Source organism: Petaurus breviceps, unplaced genomic scaffold (assembly GCF_028583685.1).
Source record: "Petaurus breviceps papuanus isolate PSGF00001 unplaced genomic scaffold, PetGlider_PUasm1.0 37, whole genome shotgun sequence".
Lineage (NCBI taxonomy): Eukaryota > Metazoa > Chordata > Mammalia > Diprotodontia > Petauridae > Petaurus > Petaurus breviceps.
In genome coordinates, this window is record NW_027186296.1 from 103,184,514 (window position 1) to 103,195,197 (window position 10,684).

Consider the following 10,684-nt stretch of genomic DNA (forward strand, 5'->3'; position numbering starts at 1 on the left):
AGAGAGACAGAGAGAGACAGAGAGAGAGAGAGAGAGAGAGAGAGAGAGAGAGAGAGAGAGAGAGAGAGAGAGAGAGAGAGAGAGAGAGAGAGAGAGAGAGAGAGAGAGACAGAGAGAGAGAGAGAGAGAGAGAGACAGAGAGAGAGAGAGAGAGAGAGAGAGAGAGAGAGAGAGAGTGAGAGAGAGAGAGAGAGAGAGAGAGAGAGAGAGAGATGTAGGGAGGGCACCTGAATTCAAATCTTTCCTCAGATACAAGTTAAACTGAGTGGCCATGGGCAAGTCTTCTTATTTTTCAATCTTACCCCTGGACCCCTCCCCCAAACATCCCCCCACACACAGCTCTCTAAAACAAATTATGGAGGAGTTGTAGATCTGAATGAGCAGAAAGTATTTCCGCACTAGGTGTTCTCTCCATCAATGAAATCATATGTTCAGACATAGAATATATATCCATCTATCTATGCACATCTATCTATCCATCCACATCTATCTGACTGTCTGTCTGTTCTCCCATATATCTATCTAGGTCTATCACACACACTTAAGGTTGAGGTCAACTAATTGGCCAATTTCAGCTTATATTTTATGTCTAAGTATATGTTATTTTTACATACGCACATAAATATATATTTATACACTTACATATAAATATTTACACATGTATAAATAACATGTATGCACACACTGAATAGATATCTAGTGGTTGACATGTATACAAATATATATCATATATACACACATAAATATGCTTCTATGTAGTGTACGTGTACATTGTGTTTCATATTGTGTAGATACATATAAATAATTTATCTATACAGTATACATGTCTAATTTCCCATCACTCCATATTATACATAATATACAGTATGTACATATTTCATATATATGCACACAACACATGCAGATATATTGTGTATGTATATACACCCACATATTGAATATGGGTTAAAATTGCCCAGTCAATTCACCTCAGTTCAGAAGGCATTCACTCCTAAGGTTGTGATATTACTTCATACATTTTAATGACTTGGATCTTAGATTCCCCTCACAAGATGGCATACAATTTGTTGAAAAGTAAAAATAAAAACAAAAATTCCTGAGTCAGCGCCATGGAGACCCTCTTTCACTCCTCAACACATTCATCTCTCCCTTTCCCTCCCCTCCCCATCTTATCCCCTCATGCTCTGCCTCCATTCAGAAAAGATGATGCCACATCTTACCCCATTGGATGCTGCCCCCAAATCCCAGAGACCAACTAGGGATACCGCAGCCGCTGCGGATCTATTCAAGCTGCTCTGCTCTGGGGAGCGCCAAAAGATCCTGTGTCAAGCTTCGTTAGAAAGATAGGGACCCTGCGCACCAGTGGAGAAGTGAGGAAGGGAGTGTAGGGGAGGAAGGGAAAGGGAAGTGCAAGCCAGGGTAGGGGAGAAAGAAGAGAAGAGAATGGAGTCGGGGGGGGGGGGAGAGAAAGCAAAAGTTCACTGCCCTTCTGCTTTTCAGCAGAACAGTCTAGTTAACCCGGGAACAATGTAATCAGGGAGGAAGCTCCTTCCCGTCTCTAGGTGTGCCAAGGCTTTAGGGCAGAAACTCTTCAATCCAGCGACCCCTCTGCTCCTAGGGAGTGCGATTCCACCATGCACCAATGCTCAGAAACACTCCTAATCCGTCCCCTCCCCATTCCTTCCCTCTCCTCCCAATCTTTCTTGAAGAATTTAAACTCCTTGAGAGCCAAACTGTTCAATTTTTGTCTCAGCATTAGCACCTAGTCCTGTGTCTGCTATTCAATTCAGTTCCATACAACGAGCATTGCTAAGAGCCAACTACACGCCAGGCAGATTTAGGCACTGGGAATACAAAGACCAGTCTCCTATAATGTCCACTTACTTGGCACATAATACCTGCTTAAGCTTTAAGGCATGCCGATGTCCATAAAGCGCTATGTAAACATCTCATTCGATTCTCACAACCCTGGGAGGTAGGTGCAATTATGATCTCCATTTTATAGATAAGGAAACTGAGGCAGACAGAGGTGAACTTTACAAATATTACTTCATTTGATCCTTACAACAACTAACCCTGATAGGTGCTATTATTATCTCCACTTTACAGATAAGAAAATCAGACACCAGTTAAGTGACTTGCCAGAGTCATAAAGGCACTAAGTGAGGTTAATTCTGAATTCAGATCTTCCAGATCCAGGTTCAGCGCTCTGTTCAATATGTCACATAGTTAAATGCCTGTAGCGAGGATTTGAAATGAATTCGAATGAATTTCCTTCTTCCCGACCTACCCCCAGTCTTCAGGATCCCCAGTGTTCTACAATCCCAGCCCCACCATCAGCAGGCGTCCTATGTCGTGTGGGGAATCTCTGAGGAGAGCAAGAGTTCCCTCCGCCCAGGAAGAGCAAGTAACCTCGCCACTCCTTCAGGGAAAGAGAGGAACCCACGTTTGGGCTTCCTCCTTCCGAGGAAATGCAGTTCTGTCAAAAACGCGCGTGACACTAGAAGGGGACCTGAGGGTGAGTGGGAAGGACGTGGAGGAGAAGAGGGAGAAGGAGGAGGAAAACTGGGAGCGCCTGCCGGTAACTTCCCACCAAGTGCGCTTTGCCCTCACCAGCCTCACCACGCATTCTTCAAGAAGCAGCGGGATACCCGACGCTCTGCCAAACACTAGGCACCCTTTGCACTCACTCTGAGACGCTCGGAAAGCTGCCCCAAGACTGAAAAGATGCAGTTTCAAGCCTGGAGGTATAGAGTTGGTCCGCCTGCCCGGGGGGCAAAGAGGGGGGTGGGGGGTGGGATGGGGAAGCAGCAACTTCCTCAGGGCACCCGCAGCTCTTCAGAACCACTCTGTCCACAGTCCTCAGAAGAGCCTCAATTAACCCCCTCTACTGTCCATCCCCAACAGGCCAGGCGCCAATCCGCACCCTCCATGCCCCCCCAACCTCCGTCCCTTCATGACCTGGGGCCGCCCACTAGGAATTCTCAGCCCTGTCCCGCCAACCGCGCGTGTGTTCATTCCGCGGACCTAGAGGAGTATCCATGGTCTCTGAACCACCCCCTCCCCTGGTCCCCACTCATTTTCCTCTCCAGTCGGTGTGCCACGTGAGGGGTATGCCCCCCCTTGTCCCGCTGGACCCCTCATCCAGCCCTATTTAATCCCTCTCGGGCTTCCAGGAGAGAGTCCCCAAGCTTTCTCCCATGTAAACCCCGAGGGCCGCTGAAACTCACTCCATTCCACTCCAGCAGCCTTCTCCCGGGCGCTTTCCGCAGCTCGGGGAAAGGACGAGCAACGTTAGACCAGAGAGGCTCGAAAGCCCCTTCCCCTCCCCCAAGCGACGTCCTCCCCAGAGCTCAGCTCCCCTGCCTCTGGCTGCCTGGAGGAGGACTGCCGGCTAACCAGGCGCGCGCTCGCGTGCAGCCCCCGGGCGGATCGGGAGATGTGGGTTGGGAGGAAGGAGAGAGGGAGGGAGGGGGCGGTGCAGCAAGGGGGGCGGGGTGGTTCAGACCTGGGTCTCCGCTCGGCCAACTCCTAAGTTCATTGTCTACGTCCTTAGCCCGTGGCTCTCTCCCCAGCTACTGCCTTCTCCTCTGCTACTGCAGCCGCCGCCGCCGCCACCGCCTCTGCCGCTAGAAGAGTGCGGGGTGGGAGAGGAAGGCTGTGCGCACGCAGCTTCGGGTCCCTGTGTCTCCGAGGCGCTCTACAGCCTTGGGGTGTCTGGCTGAGACCGCTGCAGCCACCACAGCTCCCTCCGGCCACTGCCTCCCACCCCAGCCTTGGAGCTGGGAAACCGTGGTCACTGCAAACCCTGTGCACCCCCACGCACACATGCATGGGAAGAAATGCATTTGTTGTGAATGTGTGTGTGTGTTTAATCACATGTTTTCGCTAATTGTGGGTGACGAAACTTGTACCTGGAGTGTGCAAACAGGGACCCCCATAAAGGCGATCTCTAATCCTCTTTAAATGCTCCCTAATTCGACTGATGACCAGAGAGAAAAAAGAAAATGTCCGAGAATGAAGTAAATATAACACGATAGGGATAAACACTGATAACGCATCCCCCTCTCAACCACCCCTCCCACTCCCCTGGCTCTGGGACACAATTCCTCTCCCATTTGCAATGTGCAATTAAGAAGTTTTAGATCCATGGGCTTGGTTGTTGTTGTTTTTCTTGCCTTGAAGTAAACACTTTTTTAAGTGATGCTATGATACAATTAAAAAGCAAACGGAAAACTCCGTCCAAATAGAGAGCAGCAATTACTCACTGCCAGGGACATTCTGAAATAACTTCAAGGTCTGGAGTCAACCCATACATTGATATTCAAGGCCACAGCACATATGGGGTGGGTGCCCACTTTTTTTTCCCTCTTTTTTTTTATTTTTTTTGATCAAGGGGACCCTTGCTTCTTGTCAGCCATGAATGTTTGCTTATGCTTGGAGTGCAAAGGCTCAAAGAGATTCCAGTTCCATGGTTTGCCACAACTGACTCAGAGGCAGCTGCCTGAGGAAAACACCTGGTTAAGGCTCAGAAGAAGCCTGTAATTTGAATATGTTTAATCTCCTTTCTCAGGATTGACGATGCTGTCAGTTAAGAAATGGACACTTCACAGAAATCTGAAAAATAGACTTACTTAAAAAAATAAATACTGTAGTGTTTAGTGTGTTTGGAACTGGAATGTCCTGTTTTCTGAAATCATGATCTTTTTATTCCTGCTTTAACTTCAGGTCCTCCCCCGCCCCCCCCCCCAATAGTCCACAGTGATGTCATAAACCTCTCCATAGCAACTAATTGTGAGGTTATAATCAGGGGATTATTACTTCAGGCCGGGGCAAAATAGGAGGAATAAATGAGTTCTTCAAAACAATATCCTGTTTTCATGCAAAATACTAATCTAAAATAAAATATCTACCAAGAAAGATTAATGGGGAGAATGGACTTAGCAATGTTTGCTTGGAATAGATCTGTTTTTCATATAGAACAACTGAGCCTTTAAAACAACGACAAAAAATTCCCCCCACCAAAAGAAAATACAATCAACTCCTTTTTGCTACATTCACAATTCCCAGTAGATGATGATGCCATTTTTCAAATTCTTACATAGCTGCTCCATTTGGGTTTATTTATTAGCTAACAAGAAAAGACCTCTTTTTTCCTCAGTAAGGTTTATACAGACAAATAATTGCATCAATAGGGACTCAGAGTCACAGAGTGACTAAAGAGAGTTGGTTGTACATATGTAGATAGAGAAGGCTCTCCGCCAGACAGCCATTAGTTTATGGTGTCCAACTGGTTTAAACAAATATAAAGAATGTTAGAGCCAAACAGCAAAAGGAAATTCTCCTCCTGTAAGCTTGAATGGGGAAAATATTCAGTGACCACACATACCGAGGTCTTTCTTTCTCTCTATGTAAACACATAACTCAGTTATGGAAACAGACCAGTGTGAGCACACATCCCTTCCAGATTCATATGCTAAGAATGAGAGTTGACATGTTGTAAATTGTGTTTAAATAAAGTAATGGGATGACTTTGATTTGGATTTCCCTACAGTCTTTTTGGACACATGTAATGCGAATGTAAATTTTAAAGATCTTCCCTGCCCCTAGGCTAAAGTGCACCAGAAGCCTGGGGAGGGAGGCTTGTTTTTCAGAAGATACTTTTTGATTGGCCAGTGGGTCAAAAAGGTTGTTACATTCTCTGAGCCAGGAGAAGGCTATATAAGCACTGATGTGTAGCTTTGTTTTGGGACTCACTTTGAGAAGTGTTCTGTGATTTGATCTGAATTCTGGGAAGCTGTTGTTGAGAGTCCCCCGGCTTTGAAAAACCCAGAATGTGGAAACCCAGATGTTGACTGGGTATGGATGTAATGGTTGGACAGTTTGGAAATCTGTCTACTTGATGTTTCTGTCTTGATAATTATGCCTGTATACTTTGAGGTTCAGGGTGCTGACCTTTTCTCCTGAACAAGGTAAACGATATATGTCTGACTGATTAAAGTAAGCTTGTTAACCCATTTTGAGTTGCTTTCCTTTAACAAAGCAGATCCAAGAACCTGTGGTAGCTGCAAACCCTGAGGACGCTTGGGGTGCTTGCTGCTACAACACATGGTCAGACAAAGGATATTCCTTCTGTGAAGCTACTTCCAAACACAACTTTCTTTTTTTGAAGTGAGGTGGAAAGAAGACCCAGTACATGTAGAGTTTGAGTCATCATATCTAAGGCCCCTTTCAGTCATTTCATGGCTAAAATTCATGAAGGATATCTGGAAAAATTGAAGGGTAATCAGTAGGATTTTGAAGGAATAAATTCATAAGTAGAGGATATGTGTTGAGTCATAATAATACACATACCAGTAATAACAGCTTATACTGATACAACATTTTAAGGCTTGCAAAATGCTTTTTTTTTTGTAGGGGAAGGGGTTGCGCTTTGCAAATTACTTTTCCCATGTCTCCTTAGATTCCCATAACAACCCTGGGAGAAAGACACTATTATTATCCCCCTATTAAAGATGAGAAAACAGACTGGGAGAGTGACTTTACCAGATACACATTTCATCTGAGTTGGAATATGAACCCAGATCTTGGTAATTCCCAGTATAGCTCCATAATACTAGATTTGGTTGAGGTCAGGCAAACCTGAGTTGGAGTCCTAACAGGCATGGCTAAAATTCAATTTCCTGCTCTGTAAAATGGGGGCAATGTTTGTACCCACTATGGTGAAAACCATACAGTGTTACCAAGTAAAGTAACATTACTTGAGTTATAATCCTGTCATTCCTACTTACTCTACCTATGTTACATAGACAGTTAACCTTCCTAACTACCAATTTCCATAATCTTTTCAGTAAAAGCATCTCTTAAGATAGCTTCTTATTCTAAATTTATGCTTATAATTTAAAAACTGCTATTTAAATGTAAACTATCATTATTAATAGGGAGATGACAAATAAACAGTAATTTTTTCCATGCCTATTTGCCTATATCTGGGTGATCTGAGGTACTTTTACTTCCTAAATATTAACCACATCATACCAATTAGAGCTATACTCCTTCGAGAGCATAAGATTTTAGCTTTTAAAAGCTGCTGATCCCTGCTCCCCTCCCCCAAAGAAGAATATGGTATAGACAGGCAACGTGTTCTTTATTACTTACTAGCCAAAATGGACCCAATACTGAAGGGATGAAGGTGGGCAAGGGAGGGGAGTGGGCTGGTCCCAAAGAAAAACTTTACCTACTTTATGATATTAATTAGGCTTGCCCTTCATGTAAGACCTGGACCAGAGCAGCAGTTCCAGAGTAAACTTCCAATTTCTTCTACCAATAAGTGACCTACCTCTCTGTCTGTACTCTGACAAATTTAGACTCTGCAGCAATCTGAAGTGCATTTAAATTACATAAATTTAGAAATACTGTGGTTAGACAGAACTCTTCTACAGTAATACATCCATTAAGTGCACTTTAAACCAATTTTGGTATGCTAATCCATCACCAATACATGTGAAATTTGGGGTCTTGGGAAAATTTCCTACACCTATTCCAAAATCTAAATATGAACTATAATTATGCCAGATAATAGTTCCTATAATAATTCATCATAAGATAGTCAATTTTTTAGCAAAACTGAAGCAACAGGTATGAGATATAACTATAAAGTTGTCAGATTGCTTTTTGGAAGCTAATAATAGCCCATGTTTCTGAAGTTTTACAGTTTATAAATCAATTGTTTTTCACAACAATCCTATGAGGTAAGTGATATAATCATTATCATTTCCATTTGTTGTTGTGGAGTTGTTTTTTTCAGTTCTGTCCCAACTCTTCATGACCCCATTTGGTATTTTCTTGGCACAGATACTGGAGCCATTTGCCATTTTCTTCTCCAGCTCATTTTACATATTAGGAAACTGAGGCAAACAGACTCAAGTGAATTGTTAAGGATCACATAGCTTTCAAAGGCCAGATTTGAACTCAGGAAGCTGAGTCTTCCTGGACTCTGGGTCCAGGGCTCTATCCTCTGTGCCCCTGGCTGCCCATTATCACAATTTATCAGTGAGGAACTTGAAATTTAAGACTAGCAGAAGCAACTACATCCTGTAATCCTATTCTTTTGTCCAGGTGCCTCTTCCAGATGCAAATAGCATTTCATTATAGCAATGCTGCCATTTGCGGGACCTCTTTGGGAGCTACCTTCCTAGCTAGTTTATCAATTGTGCAAGGAAATCACAGATTTATAACTGGAAGGCCATCTAATCCAAACCCCTTATTTTACAAACAAGAGAGCTGAGCCCCAGAGACTTTGAGTTAATTGCCAAAAAAAAACACAGGTAGTAAGTTTTAGAAACAAAATTTGAACTCAGGGCCTCTGGCCCTTCATCTAGCATACTTTCTACTGCATTCAATGGCATAAAGGATTGGACTTAAAATGAAGACCTGAATTAATTTCCTCCCTCAGACATTTGCTAGTTGTGTGACCCTATGTAATGCCATGCACAGAAGCTTTCCAGAAGAACTGCTACTGTGAACAGCTTTTTTTAAGGTTCTGATTACTCAGTATAGTGATCACTCTATTCCATAACAAAAGCAAAACATCCATGGAAAATCAAGGTTGAGCATAATTTAAAATACAGCATTCACCATATTACAACTTATCACAGAAAATCACAATATAATATTCACAAAATTGTCTCAAAGTAAAATAGTCACTCAAGTTAATTCAATCAGCCACTTATCAGTAGTATCAAAGTACACAGTCAGTCTTCCACTCTTGGGGCAAAGTCTTGATTAACTCCATCAGTCACTTAGCAGTATTTACTAAATACTAAATACTACTATCTACTAAAATACTAAGTATCATACACAAAACCCTCAACCCCTTAGGTCACTAGTAAATTATAATTCCATAATTACTCAGTACCCAAGAAGAGGTCTTCATCTTGACTTGGGACCTGTTTTCAGATTCCCTGGATCCCCTTCCATGGTCCCAGATTCTACCTGGATTCAATGGCAGACAGCTCCTGCTCCACACTGGCGTTCACAGAGTCTGGTCCATGTCAGCTCCTTCACCATTTCTGCCCCAAGGAATTCAAGGCTCAACCAAGCCACAAACAAAGTCTCAGCATCCTGGTCATGCTTCAGTCACCTGGGCTCCGGGCTCCTGGGCTCTGGGGTTCCTGGGATTCTGTTCAGAAGAAGCTCCACCATCACAAGTTTTCAGGACTCAGTTCTTCATTCTTCTGTAGCTGTTCTGCTACCAGATCTCGGTCTCAAGGAAATTCTGACTGTGCCTCTCTGGGGTTTTTCTTATATACACAGTATTACCTGCTTTCTTTGACCAAGCCCTTCCTGTTATGTCAGTTAACAGGAGACAAGAGTTCATACCTTCTGTTCCCCAATCAGAGGCTTGATCAGTTAATAAGTGTTGAGTACCTGCTACTTTTGCCAACACAAAAGGGATCTTCAAATTCAAAATTACATTACCATCACACCCTAACAAAGATCCTTAACCTCTCTTCAGCCCCATTTACTCATCTATAAAATGGGAATAATAATAGCCCCCTACCTCACAGGGTTGTTGTGAGGAGCAAAGGATATGATGTATACATAAAATTTTTCATCCCATCCTCATAACAAACCTTGTGAGGTAAGGGCTATTATTTCCATTTTATAAATGAGCAAAAAGAGAGGCCAAAGAGAGGTTAAGGAACCTTGAAAAGGATGCTATTATTACTTTTATAGTCTTATAATAAAGGTTGATTAATTTATTTTGACCCAAATTGTACCCTCCAGTTTGATCACCTATTTCATCCTCTAACCATAACTAAAATTGACTTGTGGCTGCTTCAAAAAAAATCCTCAAAAGATGAAGATTTGCCATATTTGAAGATATTCAAAAGAAAGCATCACCAACTAAGAAAGTGCTTTCAGAATTCCAAAAGTCTGAAGAGTAAAGCTAACCTAGTTAGAACATGGATATAACTGCTCAGGAGTCCTACTCTGAAGTGCACAATTAGAATTTGGGTGGCATCTATATCAGTTCTACTAGGTTGTTGAAATATTACAGTTATACCTAAATCCTAGAGAATTGGGAGATTCAATAACAATAAACCTTAAGCACCAACTAAGATCCAGGCTTCATGCAGGACCCCGAGGATGTATATATAAGGAAGGTGATAGCTTTGATCTCTTAAGAGCTTACACTCTATTAATACCATATAACCTGGGAGCAATGGGAGAGTAGCAGCAGCAGAGTCTATTGTTTGAATGTTTGAAATTACAACCAAAATATTTTGCAAATAAAATGGTTTATTCTGGCTAGCATTTTTACTTCTTAGCTATGCTGTCATCAGATCGATATTGTACGTACCAAATAGGAAAAAAAAAAAAAAGAGTTGTTGATTTGGTAAATTTAAAGCTTAGATCTTGTTCCAAATATGAAATTCCTAAGTTTTTGAAGTACATTTCATCTTCTTGGTCAAATGTTGAATGCATTCAGATGTTTCAGAGCAGGGTTTGGGAAGAGAATGGAAATGGCATTCCTATCTCCAGGACTTTCAAGTTGTGATTTTTTTCCTTGGATCCCTTCTATATTGGCCAATCAAATTAGCAGATGATGTCTAGGTTGGAGGTCCACTTATATTAACCTTTCAGAGTAGAAAAGGGGGAAATGGGGTGGGCATTCTAA

The 10,684-nt window shown here is 42.6% G+C and overlaps 1 protein-coding gene and 1 long non-coding RNA gene across 8 annotated transcripts in view; one reads left to right on the forward strand and one right to left on the reverse strand.

The window, feature by feature from the left end:
* The window catches only part of CHST15 (carbohydrate sulfotransferase 15), a 135,404-nt gene extending 131,759 nt beyond the window's left edge, over positions 1-3,645 (reverse strand). Inside the window, exon 1 of one of the 6 annotated variants that reach the window (XM_069099172.1) lies at positions 3,509-3,645. The gene's annotated coding sequence lies outside the window, so the exon portion shown is untranslated. Of the gene's footprint in view, positions 1-1,220; positions 1,349-2,290; positions 2,380-2,622; positions 2,783-3,230; positions 3,445-3,508 lie in introns of those variants that run through there. The other 5 variants (XM_069099171.1, XM_069099174.1, XM_069099173.1 and 2 more) reach the window with 5 other exon arrangements.
* LOC138169589 (uncharacterized) lies at positions 2,408-4,666 on the forward strand. 2 transcript variants are annotated; one of them, XR_011170397.1, is made up of 3 exons: positions 2,408-2,518; positions 2,617-2,747; positions 3,576-4,666. It is a non-coding gene; the product is annotated as an uncharacterized lncRNA (long non-coding RNA). The 2 variants fall into 2 exon arrangements; XR_011170396.1 differs by having other exon boundaries at positions 4,397-4,666.
* Positions 4,667-10,684: the final 6,018 nt, after the last annotated feature.